Source organism: Canis lupus, chromosome 31 (genome assembly GCF_048164855.1).
Source record: "Canis lupus baileyi chromosome 31, mCanLup2.hap1, whole genome shotgun sequence".
In the NCBI taxonomy this organism is placed as follows: domain Eukaryota; kingdom Metazoa; phylum Chordata; class Mammalia; order Carnivora; family Canidae; genus Canis; species Canis lupus.
In genome coordinates, this window is record NC_132868.1 from 19489594 (window position 1) to 19515285 (window position 25692).

At 38.8% G+C, this 25692-nt stretch overlaps 1 protein-coding gene across 1 annotated transcript in view; it reads right to left on the reverse strand.

Annotated features, from left to right (window-relative positions):
- Positions 1–25692, reverse strand: part of C31H3orf70 (chromosome 31 C3orf70 homolog) — an 86111-nt gene that overhangs the window by 12680 nt on the left and 47739 nt on the right. The gene's annotated exons all lie outside the window — the stretch shown is intronic.

Sequence of the window (25692 nt, forward strand, 5' to 3'; positions counted from 1 at the left end):
GAAAATGCTCCGCATCACTTGCCGTTAGGGAAATACAAATCAAAACCACATTAAGATACCACCTCACACACCAGTGAGAATGGTGAAAATTAACAAGACAGGAAACAACAAATGTTGGAGAGGATGTGAAGAAAGGGGAACCCTCTTGCACTGTTGGTGGGAATGTGAACTGGTGCAGCCACTCTGGAAAACTGTGTGGAGGTTCCTCAAAGAGTTAAAAATACAGCTACCCTACGACCCAGCAACTGCGCTACTGGGTATTTGATTTACCCCAAAGATACAGATGCAGTGAAACAGATGCTGGGACACCTGCACCCCAATGTTCATAGCAGCAATGTTCACAATAGCCAAACTGTGGAAGGAGCCTTGGTGTCCATCGACAGAAGAATGGATAAAGAAGCTGTGGTCTATGTATACAATGGAATATTACTCAGCCATACCCACCATTTGCTTCAACGTGGATGGAAGTGGAGGGTATTATGCTGAGTGAAGTAAGTCAATTGGAGAAGGACCATCATTATACGGTTTCCCTCATATGGGGAATATAAGGGATAGTGAAAGAGATTATAGGGGAAAGAAGGGGAAAATGAGTGGGAAAAATTAGAGAGGGTGACAAAACACGAGAGACTCCTAACTCTGGGAAACGAACAAGGGGTAGTGGAAGGGGAAGTGCGTGGGGGGGATGGGGTGACTGGGTGATGGGCACTGAGGAGGGCACTTGAGGGGATGAGCACTGGGTGTTATACTATATGTTGGCAAATCGAACTCCAATAAAATCTTACGTGTGTGTGTGTGTACGAACTGAGAAAAACTATATGAATATATACAAGGGCATTTACCAAGCAGCAGAACAGGATTGCAGCTTTTACAGGACTAGTAAAAGATAGAGACCTGGGGAGTAGCACATAGAACCACCCCAGAGCAGTTCAGAGCCGGAAGTGTCAGCACTCTAGGTTCATAGGCTTGACCAAAAGAGCAAAGGAGAATAAAATTTGCAAGGAAGATGGAGGATAGGGCTCAGCATGCAAGGCCATGGTTCGTGTTTTGGTGATGATAACAAAGCACTGAAGGTTACCAGGGAGGCATATAACAACAATGCAAGAAGGACTTTATAAAGAATTCAGTCTGGTAAAGATGTACAACTAGACCGAAAAGAGAAGAGATGAGGGTTCAGAGGAGGTTCATGGATTTTCATGCATGATATTCTGATCTAACATCACATGGCTTAGGAAAGGAAGGAACATGGAAGACATGCTAGAAGGTGACAGATCCTGGGGTTAAAGGCAAGGACTAGGTAATCAAATGCACCTGGATATGAATCCCAACTCTGAGACTTATTAGCTATTTGACCTTTATGAGACTGTTAACATTCCACGTTTCTCATTTCTTCAGTGTAAAAGTGGTTAGCAATATCTACCTTTTAAAAGCTTTAACTCAGTGTCTGGCACATGGTAAAGATTCTATTATGGTGTTACTTACAGAAGGCAGGAGCTGCCTACCAGTCTCCAAGCCACTCTACAGACTTTACAGATTGCCATGTAGCCAAGCCCTGCCAAGCCCATGACCACCCTCGTCCTCAGTCTCTAGGATCCCCCAAGGGCACTCAGTTTCCCTATTTAGCTTAGCCCGTAAACTTCTCTCTGACCACAGCTCTCTGCCACCCTACCTTCATCACCTATCCCCCAAACCCTACAATCCACTTTTACATCTGCTGTCACTCCTTCTCAACTAATATTTATTGAGCTTCACTTGTGTACCAGGTCTTAAATTAGGGACATGGCATTAAAACAGCAAGATCAGACTGCATCCCTGCCCTTATGGAAGGGGGAAATATTTGAACAAATAGTCACACAAAAAGATATGTAATTACAAACCATAAAAAGCAATGGCATAAAGTGATAGAAAAAGCAGAATCAGTGATTACAAATTACATGTGGGATGCATGATTCGGACCAGAGGAGGGTGGAGGTGTGGTGTCAGGCAAGACATCTTTGAGAAAATGACTGTGGTACATGTCACCTTGTCACCTCAGAACTGAGTAGCATTTACCAGGCAAAATAGGGGAAGAGCCAGAGTGGCTGAAGCATAATGAGCAAGAGGGAGAACAGTAAGAGATGAGAGTCATGGAGGCCAGATCATGCAGGGCCCTAGTGGCCATGTTAAAGATTGAGGATTTTATCTTGTACAATAGAAAGACACTGAATAGTTTTAAGGAGAGAGTAACATGACCGGCTTTGCCTTCCTACGTGCTTCCATTTCTATCTGCTCCTCTCACAGTAGGGCACAGACAATGCTAATCTAAAGCACTTGACAGACTTCAACAATTAAGCCACCATCCCTTTCCCAGCTTCTCACTCAGATCTTGACTTAAGACAAATAGGTGAAAAGACTGGGGGAGGCAGAAGAACTACCACCCAGCAACCAGGACTGGGCAAGGGCCCTTTAGTAACAGACCTCTACAATGCCCATTGCTCTGAGCTACACTTTTGACACCCTGAAGTATGGGCAGGTGTTACAGTGAGACCTGCCCTAAATATAGCATTTCTGAAGGTGTCATAAACCAACAAGAGAAAAGCTGTTTGCCACATTTATCATTTTACAGAGCAGCCAGTCTAAACAGAGGTATAATGAAGGCTCTATACTTCCTTAAGCCATGTTTAGTTCTACCTGAAGCCAACTCTTCCAGTTTAAAGGATAGGTAGAAGCAACAAACTCTTGTGTATTTTAACCAATACCTGCCAGTAAACAATGAGAGCAAAGTAGAAGAGATGTAAAATACACTCCACCCAAAATCCAGTGTGGTCACACGAACATCCAGAAACAGCACAAAAGGAAAGTTAAGTACTAAGTTGTGAGTTTTGCACTAGATACAGTGAAGAAGCTCAGAGGAAAGTTGGCTGGAAGGGCTTGGAAAATATGGAAGGTAAAGTGAAGAAGAGTTAAGCCTTGGACAAAAGAAAGTGGCATGCCTTGTACAAGAATCCAGAGGTGGAAGAAATACAGGTTACTGGACGGAGCCATGGGGTGACTGGCCTGACTAGAGTAGAGGGCTCTCCTATGACCAAGACCAGTCTCACCACCCAGATAATCTAGAAAGAAAACAACATCATTCCCTTGCCTTAGAAGACCAGATACAATAGGATCCTCTGCTAAGTAAACTGACACAACAGAATTCCTTAAACTTGTAGACACAGACAATTCTAGTTAAGAAAGGGCCCCTTCTAGGGCCAGAGAGTTCAGAAACATCCTAATAGGTAAGTATGGCTAAAACGATCCACATTTTTTTTAACAATCCATATTTAAACAAAATAAAAAGGGCAGAGAGTGAGAACTCTCAGGCTTCCATTTCCTTTTTGGTGGCCAAACAAGGGTTTCGTATGCAGAAGCAAATATGCCTACCTCTTTCCACTTAATCTGAAAGACCTACTATCCACTTGGAGCTGCTCTGTAGAGCTGGCTTTAATACAGTAAATTAGAAAAGAGAAGGCTGAGGGAGTCTTCTCCCAAGGATGGGTTGGTCACTGATGGGAAGAGGAAACATGGATCCCTGGGTGGCTCAGCGGTTTGGCATCTGCCTTTGGCCCGGGGCATGATCCTGGAGACCCAGGATCAACTCCCAAATCAGGCTCCCTGCATGGAGCCTGCTTCTCCCTCTGCCTGTGCTTCTGCCTATCTGTCACTCATAAATAAAAAATCTTAAAAAAAAAAAAAGAGGAAACATGAAAACTGTATGTTCAGAAAGAAAAAGATGGTGGCTGACAGCACACAGAGACTCAACCAGTATGTATTAAGTTCTATCCTTTGCAGTGCAAGAAAACACTGAGAAGCCTGATGGAGAGAAAGAGGAATTAATGGAAAATGGCTGATTCTGGATCACTACAAGGTAAGAAAAGCTATATGAGTACTACCTTTTTTATATCTAAAGATGGATGAGGGATCCCTGGGTGGCGCAGCGGTTTGGCGCCTGCCTTTGGCCCAGGGCGCGATCCTGGAGACCTGGGATCGAATCCCACGTCGGGCTCCCGGTGCATGGAGCCTGCTTCTCCCTCTGCCTATGTCTCTGCCTCTCTCTCTCTCTCTCTGTGACTATCATAAATAAATAAAAATTTAAAAAAATAAAGATGGATGATATGATAATAATAATAGTCATTACCTTTGATTTCTTTATAACAAGCTTTGACCTTACGGGCATTTTATGTGACCATCTCAGCCTCCTTCCTTTCTGTGTAAAAATCATTAGTGTATGGGCTGAGTTACCTAGTCCATGAACTTGGCAGATTTCTAAAACTGTGGTTAGAGAAAATTTGGGAACAAAGAAATTCCCTAAGGGAGGCAGCAAATGTGGAGATCTAGAACATGATGACGTTGGTGCAGTTTTCTACCATTCCACTAGCATACAGTTCTACAGATCCCAAATAAGTTATTAGCAGCCATTAATTCACTGGACAGATATTCTTGACAGACTAAAGCTAAGGGAAACATCTAAGACATCTGTCACATTTATCTATTGATCTGGGGATGAAAAGTTCAGAAATTCACAAGAAAAAGATGCTAACCAGTCAACCTGATCTAAAAGAAATAAGATCTTGAAACATGTGAAATACCTGCTTAGCACAGGAGCTCAGTAGGGACTCAGCAGACTGAACTTTTTAAAACGTATCTTTGTTAAAGGTTATTTTTGCAGAGAACATGTCTATACATATTCAAAAACCTCATTTTCAAATTTATACAAACCAATAAGGCATTCTAGAACTTTTTTATTAATTATAACAATGAAGCAAATTCTAAATATAAATGAGATGTAATTTCAAATCAAATTATTAATAATTATGTGTGAGAATTTATATTTCTTGATATAATAAAAGAAAATATGTTTTTTCTTTAATCAGTTGTAATAATTACCTTTCATTTCCCTTGGACATGTGGTTAGGCTAACCAATTTTTTTAAAAGATTTTATTTATTTATTCTTGAGAGACAGAGAGAGAGAGGCAGGGACACAGGCAGAGGGAGAAGCAGGCTCCACGCAGGGAACCCAATGCAGGACTCGATCCCGAGACTCCAGGATCACGCCCTGGGCCGAAGGCAGGCGCTAAACTGCTGAGCAACCTGGGCTGCCCTAGGCTAACCAACTTTTAAAACGGTACCACTGGGTAAATCCAAAGAGTTAAGGAATAAGAAGTATCAAATATAGTATTTATAACTAAATAGCTTCTCTACTTAACTACCCATTTAACTGTAGGCATGCCTTGGAGAAATTGTGGGTTTAGTTCCAGACCACTGCAGTAACATGAATGTTGAGTAAAGTGAGTTAAATCAATTTGTTAGCTTCCTAGTGTATACAAAAGTATGTTTACACTATTGTGCATCCTATCAAGTGTGCAGAAGGAATAGGTCTAAAAATGTACATACCTTAACTAATACTTTACTGTTAAGAAATGCTAACCATCATCTGAGTTCAGTGAGTCAAATCACTAATCACAGATCACTATAACAAATACAATAATGAAAAATTTGGAAGCACTGCTAGAATCACCAAAATGTGACACACAGACATAAAGCAAACAAATGCTGTTGGAAAAATGGTGCTGATGGACTTGTTTGACTCAGGGTTGCACAAACCTTCAATCTGTATAACAATACTGTATCTTCAAAGCGCAGCAAAGCAAAGCACAAGAGACAGAGGTAACCCTTTACTCCTGAGCGGGGACAAGAAGCTCAGATGTTTGCACCAAAACTCAACTGGGAGCTTTGTTCTTAAATGACTTCTTCACGTCAATAGCTGGGTTGTATAAATACATGGAGGGAGTCACTCTACCCTTGACACTAACAGTACAGAGTAAAGATGGGTCCAGATTACGAGACTATAAATATGCTACATATCAATTGCCTCTCAAATCCAAATTTTTCCTTCAATGTACATTCTGCCATAATGCACAGCATTCTTTTAGGCACATTTCCTCTACAGTCAGCATGGTGCTAAATTTTCTCAGGAGAAGGTTCCAGAGGGACAGTGCAGAAGGGGCTCTCCTACTGTTTGCTGTACACGTGAGGGGTCAGGAGTGAGGAAATCTGTTGGAGCTCTCCACCAGCCAGGCACTCAGAGCATACAATTCCTTAACAAAGTTGGCAGTCTTGGCCTGGCCTGGTGACAGACTTCCTGTGGCCCTCTCCACATGGAAACCAACACTCCAAAAGCCTTCTGCCTACATCATAGCCTCCTGTCCATCAAGTCTCTGCTTCCTCTACACACCCACACCCTAACTGCTGATTGCCTTGCCTCCTCTGAACTCTAGAGGGTCGCTACCTGCTTGCCAAGCAACTTCACAAGAGTACAGCCTGCCAAAACAGCAAACCTCTCTGCTATAGGGTGGGATGAATCACACTTTTCCAACAATAGGCTTGGGAAGGGTACTGCCTTCCACCTTTGTCCTTCCTGGGTATTTTCCCTCAGCCGATGGGAACCACACAGGCTTTCCTTATATCTCATAGTCATTTATTTCTTAGAGTTTAATAATTCTTTATATTAAACTTCTGTGCAATCTACTGTGTGGTTTCCATTTTCCTGACTGGACTCAAACTGATTTAGTGATCAAGTTTAAGGTGTGGGATTTCCTATAAGTGGTACTTTCCTAATTTGTCTACTGAGAAACTATAAGCATCATATTAAGAAATTAAGTTGTATATATATATTTGGAAACTAATAGATACTAAATGTTATGTATTTAATTAAGTATTTTAGTAAATACTAAATTAGTATTTTAATAAATACTAATAATTCTGGGACGCCTGGGTGGCTCATCAGTTGAGCATCTGCCTTTGGCTCAGGGCATGATCCTGGGGTCCGGGATTGAGTCTCACAACGGGCTCCTTGCATGGAGCCTGCTTCTCCCTCTGCCTATGTCTCTGCCTCTCTCTCTCTCTTTGTGTGTGACTATCATAAATAAATAAAAATTAAAAAAAATTTTTAAAAATTAACTTTAATAATAATAATAGAGGAGGATGTTAGAAGAATATATTCTAAGTTTTTTTTAAAAAAGAGGATTGTTTTTGTTAAATATTTCTATATCAATGATTAATGTCAAAAAATAATACAGAGAGCACTTACTGAATATCCTTCAGTATTCTCCTCCAAAGGAATGATGTATAAAACTACTGAACTAAAAGTGCTTTTCCCTGAAAAAAATAAGCAGGAAATAAAATTCTGAACCAGCCTTCATAATAGATCAACATATGTTAATCTTAATTCCAGACTGAAAAAATTCAGCGGGTATGTTGGGAATAACATTCAGTAGTTTTATGAATGAGAGCAGATCATCAATGTAGCTAGCAAAATATAGTAATACAGCTCTTTTCCCTACAGCCTAGAATACAACTGCCTAGGAAATGGACAAGGAAGACTCACCGCTACCTGCAAAACACGTGGAACATAACATAAAGAATCCACCACTCAGGAAAAGAAATGTGATGCTCTAGACAAAATGAGCAGCATGTAAACAAAGCCTAAGACATTCAGCACTGTGATGGGTACTGTGGGACCTTTACACCTGTTTGCCCACATTGTGTGTGTGGTAATTTAGAACTACAGCACATGTCCATATGGTTTTAGCCTAGTGGTATATTGACGAAATCTGGTAATATGATAATACAGATTTTCAAGGCCAAATAAGATTTCTATGGGTTCGATGAATTTTTTAAAATATTACTTGAAACTATAAGGGAAAAAAGATTATCAGCACAAGTATGTCCCCTGTGGCAGAAAAACAAGTCACAGGCCTCTGAGGGGATAGACTGTGGCTACAGTAGACTCCAGCCCCAGAGCAAGGATGAAGCATGTCCAGATGCAGTTTTTCTGTTGGGCCTAGGATAATCTAAGCAAATAAAACCATCCTAGGAATTATCTAACTATGTAGTTGGCTGGCTCAAAGATCCCCAACTATTCTTGAAAGAGGCATACCAATTATAGATTTTTTTTTAATGTTGCTAATGAAGAAGCAAATGTGATTTCTATGAATTCTTTGTAGACCACGAGTTTAAAATGTTAGGTGAGATCTTCTTGATGGTTCCAGAGAGATTAATGAGGCTTTTATTGCTCCTGTCTGGAATACAAGCAGACCACATTCGAGTCAAAACAAATACCTCCAAGAATTCACTGATTAATGCTAATAATTCAGAAAATTTATAGTTCTCCCATAAAACCTCAAAGGAATACAAAATGATGTGATAGTGCAGCCCCAATGGCCCAGCGGTTTAGCGCCGCCTTCAGCCTGGGGTGTGATCCTGGAGACCCAGGATCAAGTCCCATGTCGGGCTCCCTGCATAGAGCCTGCTTCTCCCTCTGCCTGTGTGTCTTTGCCTGTGTGTGTGTGTGTGTGTGTGTGTGTGTGTGTGTCTGTCATGAATAAATAAAATCTTTTTAAAAAAAGATGTGATAAAGGCAAATAGCCTTTTCCTTTACAGTGAACATTTTTATAAACTTACAGAGAAAAAAAAGACTACTATATCATAATGCCTGAGGAAACTAATTACAAAACACTCATTTTACTGCTCAGTGAGAGTGTTATGGTTAATTTCATGTCTCAAGCTGGAGGGTAGTTTTGGATGGGACTAACATTTAATTCAGTAAACTCTGGGTAAAGCTACTGTCCATAATGTGGGTGGGCCTTATCTAATCAGTTGAAGGCCTGAATAGAACAAAAACACCAGCTTTATTGAACAAGAGGGATTTGTCCAGTAGACTGTCTTTGGATTTCATCTGCATCCCTGGCTCTCCTCAGTCTCCAGCCTGCCAGCTCACATTGCAGATTTTAGATTAACCGAACTCCATAATTGTATGAACCAATTTCTTATAATAAATCTTTCTGTATACTACTGACTCCATTCTCTAGAGAACCCTGACTAATGCAGTAGGACCAAATTTACCTGCAATGATAAGATATTGGTATGGCAATATAATCAAATATGTTCAGTTTTAATTTCCACTAACAGGGAAAAATACCCAACTCCTTACTCCAGTGCCCTTGTTTCTTGATGATACCACCCTAAAAAAGCGATCTACCACCTAATCGACTGTCCCTCAGGTAAGCTGGTGAGAAGCACCAATCTTGCTTCTTTTAAAGGCATACATGAGTGGGTATTATAGATTTTAAATAGATTAAGTTACATAGCTAGATCTAGTCTAATTCCCATATATCAAAAGGATGGACTTCATATACACTGATGGGTTACTTTCAGATTTTTCCATCAGGTTTTCTTTTTTTTTTTTTAATTTTTAAATTTATTTATGATAGTCACACACAGAGAGAGAGAGAGAGAGAGAGAGGCAGAGACACAGGCAGAGGGAGAAGCAGGCTCCATGCACCGGGAGCCCAAGGTGGGACTTGATCCCGGGTCTCCAGGATTGCGCCCTGGGCCAAAGGCAGGCGCCAAACCGCTGCGCCACCCAGGGATCCCTCCATCAGGTTTTCTAATAAATATTGTCAGAATGATTTTTCCCCATTTACTTTGATTACCAATACTATAGATTCTTAAATATTTTTAAGTACCAATTTTTTTCTGTTATTATTCTTTAAGCATTTTCATTCTGGTTGTGACAGTGAATAAGGCCAACCGGGATTCTGGAGTCTTATGTTCCAATTCAGTGTTATAAAATCAAATTAAAAGTATGTTAAGTGCCTAAAATATTTTGAGTTATTTCACTTATTTTCAATTATTTTGTTAAAGTAGTTTGAGTTCTGATATTGCAGTTCATAGGATTCTAGTTCAAATTTTGCATCCTTTTTCTAGTTACACAATGCCCATGTAACTCAGGATCATCATTAGAAAACGGCTGTCATTTCTATCTTGGATAACAGTCCAGAAATAACAACTGCAATACAATGTGGCAAGTGTGGTAATGGGATGCTGTATAGAGCACATAGGAATAAAAGAAAGAAGAGAGTAATCAACCACAGGAAGCCAAGTGGGTCAGGGACCACTTATAAAGGGATGAGCAGACTCTGACGGCTGGAGGCTTGGTGGGACTGAGAAAAAGGTCAAACACCCCAGGCAGATGGTGTGGTGTGTAAAAGCACAAGGATGCAGAAGAGCAAAGGTTTTCAAAGAATTCAAGCACTTTAGTACCACTTTAAAATGGTAGGTGTAAACAGGAATAACAGCCCAAAATGATGAGCAGGAACCTGGCCACAAAAGGCTGTGTTAGGCCATCTCAGAGAGACTGGATATAGAGATTTTATCTAGGAGGTAATGGGGAAATCACTGAAGGATCCTTAGTAAAGATGAGTGGATCCAGAGAATATTTGTGTTTTAGAAAGATCACTCTGTCTATAGTATGAAGAAAGATTAAAGGGTGGGAAAGACAACTTGGGTTGCAGGAGAGAGATGAAGAAGAGCCTGCATTAAGGCAGTGGCAAAGAAGGTTAGAAAGGGATAAATTTTGTGAGACTTGATCATTTGATATGTGAGTGGACACAGAATCTCAGGAATCTATAAAGTATTTGAGGCCATGAATAGGAGGAATGTCATCATCCCTGACCGTGTATATTGAGAACAGTAATTCTCAACCGGAAGGGGAAAGGAACAGGACCTACGTGGGAACATATCAGGACCTCAAGGGGGAAGTACATGTAGTTTTAAAAAGTATGTTAGGGGAATCCCTGGGTGGCGCAGCAGTTTGGCTCCTGCCTTTGGCCCAGGGTGCGATCCTGGAGACCCAGGATCGAGTCCCACATCGGGCTCCCAGTGCATGGAGCCTGTTTCTCCCTCTGCCTATGTCTCTGCCTCTCTCTCTCTCTCTGAGACTATCATAAAAAAAAAAAAAGTATGTTAATGTCAGAATTCAAATTTATACTTAGCAACTCAAGACATGCATTTAAAGGCCCCTCAGTCTGCATGGGGATGTACACAGGTGAATGCACATGTGATGTGTGACGTACCTCATTGCCCCTACACAATAACTGTTTGCTGAGTCCCTCTAAAGACCCATGTCTTTATTTTGCCTCAGATGTACTTAATAGTTAGCTTTTAACTGGTTTGAGATGGTTTGCTTCTAAAGCATTCATAGAAATAAAGAAGCCTTAGATACCATCTAATTCTCTTATTTTACAGATAAAAAAAAGCCAGGATCCAGAAAAATAAAAGATCAATATCTACTTTTCTTGACATGAACAAGAAATCTCATAAAACCTGTGTTGGTTTCCTGTAGCTGCCATAACGAATCACCACAAATCTGGTGACTTAAAACAATGGAAATTTATTCTCTCACAGCTCTGGAGGCCAGAATTCCAAAATCAAGGTGTCAACAAAGCCATCCTCCCTCCAAGGCTCTAGAGAAGAATCCTTCCTTGCTTCTTGCAGCTTCTGATGGCTCCAGTTTTCCTTGGCCTATGACTACAGAATTCCAATCTTTGCCTGTCTTCACAAGGATTTTTAGGTCTTTTCTTCTGTCTCTTATAAGACATGTCACTGGATTTAGGGCCCACCTGGATAATCCAGGATGATCTTAAGAGTTTAACTGAATTACACTTTCAAAAACTCTTTTTCCAAATATGGTCACATTCACAGGTTCCAGGGGTAAGGATCTGGACATATCATTTTGGGGATGCCATTCAACTTATTAGAGACTACAAAGAATAATCAATCAATTTGCAGTAAGTAATACCAGATTCTTTCTTTCTCTATGACAGAGCAGGAGTAAAGAAACATAGTGAAATTAGATGATAAAAGTAGAGACAGTAGTAAACACTGAAGTGAGTAAGGGAACAAAAGAAGACAGCTTGAAAAGATCTCTCTCTTAACTTTGTCAAAGATCAACTCTGAGATAAAATACCTGGCAATTCTACAAAAATATTTATTATGCAAGTTGCATTCATATCTGCTTTCTGTGACTTGTGAAATGGTGAAGTATTTTAAACTCAAATTTATCAAAAGGGAGTCCAGTTTCAGAAAAATATTTTAACTGGGATAACCCTGGAATGCTGCCAAAAGAAAGTCTGGATGACTTCTCAAGAACCTGCTTGTCCTACCTTTGCCAGCACAGACAGCCTGAGATTTACAACTTGGATGCTGATTCACTCATACTCCAAAAAGATGTGGAATTTCTCATGTGGAGTGAAGTCTTGATTTAACCCTTGATAGAAAGCAACAGGGGGGGATCCCTGGGTGGCGCAGCGGTTTGGCGCCTGCCTTTGGCCCAGGGCGCGATCCTGGAGACCCGGGATCGAATCCCACGTCGGGCTCCCGGTGCATGGAGCCTGCTTCTCCCTCTGCCTGTGTCTCTGCCTCTCTCTCTCTCTGTGACTATCATAAATAAATAAAAATTTAAAAAAAAAAAAAAAAAAAAAAAAAAAAAAAGAAAGCAACAGGGGATCTCTGGGTGGCTCAGCGGTTTAGCGCCTGCCTTCAGCCCAGGGCGTGATCCTGGGTTCCCAGGATTGAGTCCCACATCGGGCTCCCTGCATGGAGCCTGCTTCTCCCTCTGCCTGTGTCTCTGCCTCTCTCTCTCTCTCTCTCTCTCTCTCTCTCTCTGTGTGTCTCTCATGAATAAGTAAATAAAATATTAAAAAAAAAAAAAGAAAGAAAGCAACATACTCAGGTAGAAGGTAAATAACAGCATTTATTGACAAAATCCAGACTTGAGTGAACTTTACATAGGTCTTCTTTTAGAAAAGTTAACTCTTTGGTTTCCCTTTCTCTCAAATTCCTCCCAGTCCCAAGACTTTGGCAGGTGTCACTGATGACTTTTGTATCAAGTATATGGTAGTGCCTTGTGGCTTATTTTGTGACAATATTCTGACTCTAACAAGAAAGAAGCCACATGGTCATCTGCCACGTGGCTCTCATTCCCTTACTTCCCAGCAAGCATCCTTCTCTCTATTCTTGCTTTTAACCTGCCTTTAGACTGGAAACACTCTGCTTCTATTGCCAAGTAATTCCAGTATTTTCAAATTTCACTAGGAAACTTATTTCTGTGAAGTTTTTCAACAAATTCATATTAGTATCCCCAATAGTCTAAAATGATTATGCTTATGGTATTTGCATGTTTAACCTATTTTCATCCAGTTTACTTTTAGCATTTAAAAACTAATTATTATAAAATATTTGCCTTACACAAAAGTATAAAGAATTTAAGTACTCACAGTTTAAAAAATAAATAAAAAATAAAACTAACTATAGTTGAAGTCTCTGTTTATTCCTTTTTTTTTTAAAAAAAAAGATGTTATTTATTTATTCATGAGAGACACATAGAGGCAGAGACACACAGGCAGAGGGAGGAGCAGGCTCCATGCAGGGAGCCCGATGTGGGACTCGATCCCGGGACTCCAGGATGATTCCCTGAGCCAAAGGCAGGCAGGTGCTCAACCGCTGAGCCACCCAGGCATACCTGCTTATTCATTCTCAATTTCATTCCCCTCTCTCTCTCCCTACCGAATCACTGCCAAGAGGTTAACCTCTACCTTAAATTTTTATCTAATATACTTTTCATTTTATCTCAGATTTTATAGGTCTAGACTAATTAAAATATTTCATTTTTTGTATAGTACATACCATATAATACATATAACTCTATTAATAAATAATAATTAATGATCATGGTTCTTCAGAAAAACTCCAGAATCTGTGGATTCTCAAAACAACTCCCATGACATTATTTCAAAACCTGAGTCACTGAACAGGAGTTAAATTTTTAACATTTTAATTCTAAACTGATAATTGTCATTTGACATGCACACAAGTCCCATTGAGAACTGTAGCAAAAATAAAGTAGTATATCTAATATTTGCATTCTTGTGGAAGCTTTTATCTAGACTAGAAAAAAAGATACACAATATAGAGAAAGTTAAAATGAAAGACAAATGTGACTCCTAAAGAATTAACTGTGCCATACTTTTTTTGATAGAATTATAAGAACAGGAGTTGAGAGAAATACGATTACCTAAAGAGTGTATTCCTTGTCTCAAACATAGCTGAAAATAGCAGTGTCTTCATTCTTGCCTCACCTGAGATTTATTTAGGAAGAAGTATGAAAACCCCATCTAGTCGTAAAATAACGGGCTAGCATATAAGGGATTATAAATAACACTAGTAGAAACATTTAATGAAATAATTCTATTCATTAGTCATAGTGAGCTTCAATTATAATTCATTATCAAATAGTGTGCTAAAAGGAAATTCCAGTTGTGATATATATGGAAAAAAGACATAATGGACTATTAATACCAGAATATAAAACAGTAGTTAAGCCAACAAATATTTATTAAGCATTTTTTTAAAGATTTTATTTATTTACTCATGAGAGAGAGAGAGAGAGAGAGAGAGAGAGAGAGAGAGGCAGAGACAGGCAGAGGGAGAAGCAGGCTCCATGCAGGGAGCCTGACACAGGACTTGATCCCGGGTCTCCAGGATCACACCCTGGGCTGAAGGCGGCGCTAAACCGCTGAGCCACCCGGGCTGCCCCAGTCAGTGGATTCTTAATAAAAGTTAAAACAACAGCAATTAACCCTTTCTAAGGAGCCATAAATATTTTTGACACTATAGAAAAAGCACAAAATTTTAAACTGAAAAACCTTTGGAAATGATCTTGGCTAATCCCTTAATTGTAAAAGATAAAGAAACTGAGGCTAAATGATTTAGCTAACTAGCACCAGAGTTAGGACTAAAATCCAAGCCTCTTAACACATATAACTAAGGCTTTTGCAAATTCTTTTGTTGGGCTAAAGTTTTGGTTGGGGAAAACAAAAAGGACCCACCAAAAACTTTGTTTTCAATAAATAAATTTGCTGGATTCTGAGGCAGAAAAAGACCAGATTCTACTCCAGCTGTCACTAATCCTAGCCTTAGGTAAGTCACCAAAATTTTGGGATTTAGTTTTTATATATAAAATGAGAAGGTTAGACTGCATCAGTGATTCTCAATCTTGGCTATGCAGTCAAATCCTCTGAGAGGCTTTTTTAGAAAAACAGCAATACCCAGATCCTACCCCACACAGGTTCTATTTTAAATGGCCTGGGATGGTCCGCTGGCATCAATGTTTTAAAATTTCCCAAGTGATTCCAATGTGTAACCAAGAGTGAGGCCACTGGACTAAAAAAATATTTAAAGGTCCCTTTTATCATATAAAGTTTGAAATTCTTTGTAACATTAGTTAACACTAATGGGTATATTAGACACAATAAATGCACACAAATCCAGAATAAAGTCCCTTTTAGACTCTGCAGACATCCCTGGTATGTGTAGATTCTAGACCATAATCCCTTAGCATTTATTGAGTCCTATTAAAAAGAAACCACCTTCCCTGGTATATCTTTCTCTATGGAGGAAACTCAATTAGTATCAAACGCTTGCTCCTCTCTCTCTATGCCTTTCCTCCCTCCATCCAAAGAGACAGACTGGTTTATTAGTTGGCAAATTTGGAGGAATAAACTATATATACCTGGCTCAGCTCCCTCCTTTTGCCCCCTGGGAATGCGCCGACCATAGAGAACACGAATTCTGACCTAGTTCTCTAAGGACAGTCTCTGCATTGGGACTTCTCTCAGTCCAGTGCTGCTATGACAGCTATAAACTTCTAATTCTGAGGCTCAGAATTCAGAGGCCCACCTGGCAGCAAACACAAGCTGCAACTCTCTAATTCAGATTTTACTAGAGAAAGGGTAATATTCTGGTTTCCAAATATTTATTCTTGTCTTATTTCTCAACTGGGAACTCAGTAAATGACAAGCAATACTGTTTTATTGGGTCCTCCCAGATATCTCAACAAGGCCTACTCTGTATTTGACAATACCACAGGAATACAAAGATGATGTGTTTATCATCTGGTAATGTTCAGAGTTAGTAAATGAACAAGTAAATATTATAGTTGTTATGAAATGAATGTTTGTGTCCTCCCAAAATAATGTTGAAATCCTAACACCTCTTTGTAATGGTAACAGGCAGTGGGACCTTTGGGAAGTAATTAGGTAATGAGGATAAAGCCCTAATGAATAGGACTGGTGCCCTTATACAAAGAGACATAAGAGAAATGATCTCTCCTCATCTGAGGTTACAGCAAGAAAGTGGCCATCTTTAAACCAAGAAGAGGGTCATCATCAGAACACAACTGTGCTGGCATGCTGATCCTGAACTTCTAGCTTCCAGAACTATGAGAAATAACTATTTGTTGTTTAAGCCATTATGATATATTTGTTACAGCATCCCATGGTGACTAAGACAGCAGTAGAGATCCATTCAAGGACTATATTTTAACCAAAGGAAGTTTTTTTTTTTTTTTTTTTAAGATTTTTATTTATTTATTTGAGAGAGAGAGAGAGAGAGAGCACGAGCAGGAGCGGGAGGAGGGAGCATACGGAGAGACAGAAGCAGACTCTGCACTGAGCAGGAAGCCTGACTCAGGGCTCCATCCTAGGACCCAGGGATCATGACCTGAGCTGAAGGCAGATGCTTAATTGACTGAGCCACTCAGGCATCCCTAACCAAAGGAAGTCTTATTAATCTTACCTTAATTCAGGGTTTTTCAACTTTAATAATATATTAATAATTTAATAATTAATATTTTGGGCTGAGAAATTTCTTTTTTCTAAACCACTTTGTTGAAGTGTGACTGACATACAAAGAGCTGTGCATATATAACATATATAACGTGGTGAATTTGGAGATATATGTATACCCATGAAACCATCACTGTGATCTATTCCATTACCATATCCATCACTTCCGAAAGTTTGGGCTAACACTTGTTAGAGAGGGCTGTCCTGTACATTCTAGTAAGTTTAGCTGCATCCATGCCTCTTACTTATTAGATGTGAGTAGCAATTCCTCCAGACACTGCCAAATGTCCCCTCTGTAGCAAAATCACCCACTGTTGGGAACCACTGCCTCAATTTGATTTGTCAGTACAGGAAAGCAAAAGTATGACTACTTGTTGAAAAAGAATACAGAATCATGGGTTACAATGGCCAAAAAGATCTTTACAGCTCAGCTAATCCAGTACTTTGTGTTTATAGATGAGAAACTACAGTTCTGGCAATATAATATTTACTGCAAGTCATTCACTGAAGCAGAACCTCTTACGTTTTAAACCAGCAACCTTGCCAATACAAATGCAAAAAGAAGCATGAGCTAGGAATTCTCTGTTTTTCCTCCTGAAAACATCAGTATTATTTCTAGAGCTGTACCATATCACTTTAAAATATATGAAATACATTTCCTCCAATTCTTGTTCTTTTAAATCCTGGGAGAAATCTTTAGAAGCCATGCTTACTAGTAAAGTAAAAACCATGGTTCTCACCAGATATGTATGTCACAAATAAGTACAGAAGAATAGCCACTGATACAACAGAAATAAAGGAACTAAAATATTAATAGAAAGTACAGAACTCAGCATGTATTATTTGGCAAAGAAGCAAGTAGGTATTAATGTGATCCTGCCTCCCCCAACGTATCCTCCAAGTAACCTGCCTCAAAAAGATCCCTCTAAAATATCTGATTGTAAAAAAAAAAAAAAAAAAAAAAAAAAAAAAAAATAAAATAAAATATCTGATTGTTTCTTTCAGCCTGGCTTCAAATCCTTCAAAGGTTCACAGCATCCATCATCTTCAAGATAAAAACAAAACTTCCCAAATTGGTGCACGAGGTTTTTCATTATCTTGTTCCTGCTCACCTCTCCAGCCTCATCTGCTTTTCTTCTCCCATATATACCCTAAATTCCAGCCATTCTGTGTACTCCTTGAAGATCTCTAAAGATACCCAAGAACTTGTATTTAGTAAGAATAGGAAAAGTGAGATCAATACAACAGCATGTGATGCTTGTTTATGAACGCATCCTTCAGCTGTCAGGTCTGTCGTGACTTCCTCAAGGAACACTGCCCCAATTCTAACTCTATTACACATTTTTCACAAGATCATGGACCTCTCCTTCACTGCATTTATCACAACTATAGTTTTTACAACTATTTGTGTAATTATTTTGTTCATCTATTTCTCCATACAGATTGTAAACTCCAATAGGGTAGGAGGTATATTTTTACTGTCCACTATGTCTCCAATGCAGGTTTTATTTATGCTTGGCATACAGTAGATGCTCAATGAATATCAGTCAAATAAACAAATGAGTATTCTTTTACATCTCCAAGTCTTTTCAGGTGCTTTTCCCTATCTGTAATGACCCTCTTTTCCTTCTTTATCTGGCCAGTTCCTGTTTTCCCTTAGAATTCAGCTCAGCATCCTTCACCCTGAAAATCTAACCTGATCCTTAAGGCCAAATTAGATACTCCACTTCTGTGCTCTCACAGCATCTTGGATTATTTTTATACAGTATGTATATATATTTGACTGTAGCTTTCTTTGTACTTGTCTCACTCTCCCTGTCTCTTCCACTAGACTGTGAGCTCAAGGATAAGGGTTGTGTCAATCATCTGCATATGCTCTGCAGGCAGCACAACTGCCTAACACAGAGAGGGGGCATTAAGTTAATATTTGAATGAGTACAGAAGTATATACACCATGTTTTACTACACAGGTTCACACCTGTCTGTGGAAACCCTTGCTGAGTGAAAACATTATAAGGATAAAATAAAGCCTGAAATAAAGCCCCAACATTTAAATTACATCGAAGCTTATCCAGAAAGGACTGTGACCTAACAAAATTGCTTTTAATGAATTTTTACTAATATTCTCCTTGGTGTGCTTAAAGAATAACAAAATTTGCAGTAACAGAACACTAAATAAAAATTTAAAAATAATTTAAATAATAAATCAGTTCTAAGAAAATAGGAAAGTTAAATGTTGCACTCAGTGCAAGGTGAGTCATTTTAAAATAGTGATAATCTTAAGAACCACTCTACCATGTTATTCCATTATTGAAAGGATACTTCAATCTAAGAATTCCACTGCAAATGATGTTAACCCTTAATGGAGAATGTAATATCTGTAAATTTTTCCCATTTCCTTATATTGAAAGAAGAGTTGGGCTGCTAAAGCAAATTCATTTTTCTTAACTAATGGTCTATTCCTCCAGACTTTTGAAACATTAAATGTTATTCTATTGATTCTTTAATAGACATAATTAAAACAATATAAGTATAGAGATTTATGTTATTTAGCTGCTTCTGTCACAGCTCATAAATAACTGCACATTTGCCTGCTTATGAGCTAGTTTCTGCTTAACTAAGAACATGTGAAGCTTTCAAGAAACAAATAAATGGTTAATGACCAAGACACTGCCCTTTTCTCTACCTTATAATTTTATTTAAAATAGTATGAAATGAAAACAATGAAGAGAAGGCAGGAATAAGACCTAAAAGAAGTATAATGGCCAAAAAAACTCAGTTTCATTCAAACCTGAATAATCCATTTCCAGATCACTCTAAGTGGAGTGACACAACACACAACAGCAACAATCAGATTATACTAATTGAGAAAATTTTGAGTTTCTTTCTTGTATCTGATTCATGAGGTAAAAATACTTTTTAATAAACTGTCTTTGTCTAGTTTCTACTTCTACATGCAGCCCATGATCTCTACTCTTTATCCCCCACATGGGTTAAAACCCCAGAGGCCAATCCAGCCCAGTTACTGTCTCATGAGCTTCCGGACTTTAACTTCCAATCTCTGAGTTCCCTCTGACACCAGGAGATTTGCCTTTCCTGCCTTCAAATGTGGCTATACATGAAAAGATTTTTTTGTGGTTGCTGTATTTAATCCAAAATTTATCTTGGTTTTCTGCAGGAGAAGGACGTTCCTTTTTCTTTGAATTCCATTATCTCACCTGGAAATTCCTTACTGTTAGAAGTTACTCTTTAATATTGTACCCGTAACATCAAAACCTTCACTAATGTCCCTTAAAAAAAAAAAAAAACAACTACTAATTACTTTCTAAACAGACTTTGTTCCTCTTCCCACCATCAATGTTTGCTGATCCTAATGACTGACTGATAAATTAGCTCTACCATCTCATTACTAGTTTACTACTGTTTTACATTCATCATCCAACGTCAAATCTAAATACTGCACTACATCTTATTCCATATTCAAATGTGAAAATGAACTGAAAAGGCATGTCTGATTATGAAGTTTTAAGTTAGGTTTTCAATTAATCTATTCTGAATTTGTCATAAAAATATATCACTTCTCTGTTTTTAGTTTTATGTCTCTTGGTTGTATTGCAGTTTTTAGAGTTTCAGGTACTTTTAGAAAAATGAAGCTAAGTTTTATAAAGCATCTTACAAAGATCCTATCCTTGGTCATATAATAAAGGTACCACTGCAGATTACTTGAGATGCAGGACTGCTAATGAGCAATGGGTAATTTAGCAAGTATAAACACATTTCTGCCTAATGGAGGATATACGTAATGGAGCATACACATGCGTGCATGCACACACATGTATGCCACATCTGGATGGATATATATATATATATATATATATATACACACACACACACACACACACACACACCATATATATAGATACACACATATTCTCTCTCTCTCTCTCTCTCTCTCTCTATATATATATATATATATATACACACACACACACACACACATATATGGTTATGGAACTCCTAGAAAAAGCCAAATTTTAGAAAATTTGTCATTCAATAAATATATACTGTATGCCAGGCATTGTATTATTGAATGCTCACCATCAATAAACCATTCAATGGAGAATAGGTAAGACCCCTTTACCTTCAGAAGTCTGGCATTCCAACAGGAGATGGTAGAAAATACAGACATACTTTGTTTTACTGTGCTTTGCTTTATTGAAATTCACGGATATGCATTTTGTACAAATTGAAGGTCTGTGACAACAAAGTTTTTTCATTTATTCTATTTATTATGGTGATCTCTGGTTAGTGATCCTTGATATTGCTATTATAATGGTTTTGGGTGCCACAAAACCATGCCATATAGGACAGCAAACTTAATAAATACTGTGTGTGTTCTGACTGTTCATTGACCATTCTCCATCTCTCTCCCTCTCCTCCGGACTCCTTATTCCCTGAGATACAACAAAATTGAAATTAGTCCAATTAATAACTCTACAATGGCCTCTAAGTGTTCAAGTGAAAGGAAAAGTTGCACATCTCTCACTTTACATCAAAACCACAGATGAGGGGGATCCCTGGGTGGCTCAGCGGTTTGGCGCCTCCAGGCCGCGATCCTGGAGTCCCGGGATCGAGTCCCGCGTCGGGCTCCCGGCGTGGAGCCTGCTTCTCCCTCTGCCTGTGTCTCTGCCTCTCTCTCTCTCTCTCTCAAATAAATAAATAAATAAATAAATAAATAAATACATAAATAAATAAATAAATATTAAAAAAAAAAACAAAACAGATGATTAAGCTTAGTGAAGGCAGGTCAAAAGTGTGACAAGTCAAAAGTGAGGCCTCTTGCACCAGTTATCCAAGCTGTGAATGCAAAGGAAAAGCTCCTGAAGGAAATGAAAGGTGCTACTCCAGTGAACATGAATGATAAGAAAGCAAAAGCCTTACTGCTGCTATGGAGAAAGTCTGAGAGGTCTGGATAGAAGATCAAACCAGCCACAGCATTCTCTTAGGCCAGGCCTAATTCAGAGCAATTCTATGAAGACAGAGAGGGGAGGAAGCTGCGGAACAAAAGGCTGAAGCTAGCAGAGATTGGGGTTCATGAGGTTTAGGGGGAAAAAGCTGTCTCTATAACATAAATGTACAAGGTGAAGGAGCAAATGCTAATGGAGAAGCCGTAGCAAGTTATCTAGAAGATCTAGCTAAGATAATTCATGAAGGTGGCTACACTAAACAACAGATTTTTAGTGTAGACGAAACAGCCTTCTATTGGAAGAAGATGCCACCTAGAACTTTCATAGCTACAGAGGAGAAGGCATTGACTGGCTTCAAAGCTTCAAAGGACAGGTTAACTCTCTTAAAAAGGGCTAATGCAGCTGGTGACTAAGTTGAAGCCAGTGCTAATTTACCATTCCAAAAATCCTAAGGCCCTTAAGAATTATGCTAAACCTACTCTGCGCCTGTGCTATGCAAACAGAACACCAAAGCCTGGATAACAGCACATCTGTTTACACACGGTTTACTGAATATTTTAAGCCTGCTATTGAGACCTACTGCTCAGGAAAAAAAAAATGACTTTCAAAATAGTGCTGTTCATTGACAATGCACCTGGTTACTCAAGAGCTCTGACGGAGACATACAATTAGATGAATTTTGTTTTCATGCTTGCTAACACAACATCCATTCTGTAGCCCATGGATCAAGGAATAATTTTGACTTTCAAGTCTTATTTAAGAAATATATTTCATAACACTATTGCTGCCATAAATAGTGATTCCTCTGATGAATCCGGGCAAAGTAAATTGAAACCTTCTGAAAAAGATTCCCCATTCTAGATACCATTAAGAACATTTATGATTCATGGGAAGAGGCCAAAATATCAAGATTAACAGGAGTTTGGAAGAAATATAGTCCAACCCTCATGAATGACTCTGAAGGATCAAGACTTCAGTGGAGGAAGTAACTGCAGATGTGATACAAATAGCAAGAGAAGTAAAATTAGAAGTTGAGCCTGAATGGCTACAGTCTCATGATAAAACTTTAAGATTTATTTATTTTATTTGGGGGTGGGGGTGGAGAGCACATGTGTGAAGAGGGAGAGGGAGAAAGAGAAAGAATCCTCAAGCAGACTCACTGGGTGTGTGGAGCCCACTGCAGGATCTGATACAGGGTCCAACCCAAGACCCTGAGATCACGACCTGAGCCCAAACCAAGACCTGGCCCCCTAACCAACTGAGCCACTCAGGTGCCCCTCGTGATAAAACTTTAATGCACAAGGAGTTGCTTCTTATGGATGAGCAAAGAAAGCAGTTTGTTGAAATGAAATATATTTCTGGTGAAGATGCTGTGAAGATTGTTGAAATGACAACAAAAGATGTAGAATGCTACATTAACTTGGTTGATAAAAACAGCAGCAGGGTTTAAGAAGACGGACTCCAATTTTGAAAGAAGTTCTACTGTAGGTAAAATGCTTTCAAATAGTATCACATACTACAGAGAAACTGTTTATAAAGGAAGAGCCAATCAATACAGCAAACTTCATTGTTGTCTTATTTTAAGAAACTGCTATGCTATCTCAGCCTTCGGCAACCACCGCCATGACCAGTCAGCAGCCAGCAATATCCAGGCAAGACCCTCCATCAGAAAAAAGATTACAACTTGCTGAAAGTTCAGCTGATGCTTAGCATTTTTTCTTTAGCTATAAAGGATTTCTAAATTAAAGCGTGTACACTTTTTAGATGTAATGCTATCACACATGTAATAAACAGTGTAAACATAACTTTTTATGCACTAGAAAACCAAAATATTCATTTGACTTGCTTTACTGCAATATTCACTTTATTGTGGTGGTCTAGAACTAAACTCACAATATCTCCTGTATAGTAAACAAACACACAAAGCAAATAAACAGAAATTAGGATTATAGCTAGAAGGAAATAAGTATGATTCTGTCATAGAAAGGGCCTATTCTAGATAAGATAATCAGGAAAGGCATCTGTGAAGAAGAGAACTGAAGGACAAGGGTATTTACTAGAAGTGTACTGCATGGGAAGCTGGAGGGCAAAGGAGTGATAGGAAACCAAGAGGCATGAGAATACTGAAGGCAGAGACACCAGCAAGAACTACGGTTTATAGCAAGAAAGCATGTAAGGAGTTCCACAAACTAAATTAAGGTTAGTCTGATGGACAACAGTGAAGAGGGAGAGAGTAACTAGATGTGTAAGCCAGAGAAATGACAAGGCCAGGTCATGCAGGACAATAAACAAACTCATGATACCAAACTGCATAAAAAATGCAAGGCCCAGCAATATGCTGTCCACAAGAAACGTACTTAAAACATTAAGACAAAAATTGGGGGATCCCTGGGTGGCGCAGCGGTTTGGCGCCTGCCTTTGGCCCAGGGCTTGATCCTGGAGACCCGGGATCGAATCCCACGTCGGGCTCCCGGTGCATGGAGCCTGCTTCTCCCTCTGCCTATGTCTCTGCCTCGCTCTCTCTCTCTCTGTGACTATCATAAAAAAAAAAAAAAAAAAAAAAAAAAAAAAAAAAAAAGACAAAAATTGGTTAAAATAAAAGGATAAGGGGATCCCTGGGTGGCGCAGCGGTTTGGCGCCTGCCTTTGGCCCAGGGCGCGATCCTGGAGACCAGGGATCGAGTCCCGCGTCGGGCTCCCTGCATGGAGCCTGCTTCTCCCTCTGCCTGTGTCTCTGCCATTCTCTCTCTCTCTCTCTCTCTCTCTCTCTGTGACTATCATGAATAAAATAAAATCTTAAAAAAAAAATAAAATAAAAGGATAAAAATATATATATTATATAAACATTAATCAAAAGAAAGCTGCAGTGACTACATTAATATCAAATTACATCTCAGAACAAGGGTTAGATTACCAAGGATAAAGAGGGGTGTTACAAAATGTTCCTTATATAAAAGTATAAACTGATGAAGAAGACATAATAATCCTAAATTGTATAAACCTGACAATGGAACTTCAAAATACAAGAGGGGAAAAAAAAAAATACAAGAGGGGAAATCAAACCCCTCAAACTGATCTGCAAATTCAATGCAAATCCAGTCCAAATTCCCAGGAGATCTGTTGTTTTACAAATGAAGAAGCTAATTCTAAAATATATATGGAAAGAAAAAGGAACTACAATAGCCCAAACACTTTTGAAAAAGAAAAATAAAGCTGGAGGACTCACACTGCTTGATTTCAGGCCTATAAAAAGGCCACAGTAATCAAGACACTATGGTATTGGTAGAATAGAATAGTTGGCTTCAGCACATTTATAGTCAACAGATTTTTCAAAAGGGGCCAATACAGGACTCTTCAACAAAGGGTGTTGATACAACTGAATACCATGTGTTTAAAAAAAAAAAAAAAGTCAACTAACATCTAACACCATATATACAACATATAAATGATCTTGAAATGAAGGAATCACAGAATTAAATATAAAATTTATACTATAAAACTTCTAGAGGAACACACAGGAGGAAATCTTTGGGACTTTGGAGTAGGTAAAGAATTCATAAAGAGAACACAGAAAGCATAAACCATAAAAGAAAAAATTGTTAAAGTGGGTATCATTAAAATTTAAAACTCCTTTCTAGGGTCAGCCTGGGTGGCTCAGTGGCTTAGCGCCGCCGCCTTCAGCCCAGGTCGTGACCCTGGAGACCTGGGATCAAGTCCTGCGTTGGGCTCCCTGCATGGAGCCAGCTTTTCCCTCTGCCTAGGTCTCTGCTTCTCTCTCCCTTTCTCTCTCTCTCTCTCTCTCTCTCTCTCTCTCTCTCTCTGTGTCTCTGATGAATGAATAAAATCTTTTTAAAAATAAATAAATAAAACTCCTTTCTAGATACTACAAGAAAATGAAAAGAATCCACAGACTGGGAAAAAAATCTTTGCAAACACATAGCTGACAAAGGACTGCTAACCAAAATAAATAACTCTCATAATTCAACAATAAAAAATAAAGTACTCAAACAAATAAATGAGCAAATAATTTGAGTATTTCACCAAAGATTGTACAGATGGCAAATAAACAGAATAAAGGATGCTCAACATCATTAATCATTAGAGAAATCATATTGAAACTACCAGAAGATACTAGTACTTCCATATTTAAATAGATTCTTTTTTTTAATCGACAACATCAAGCA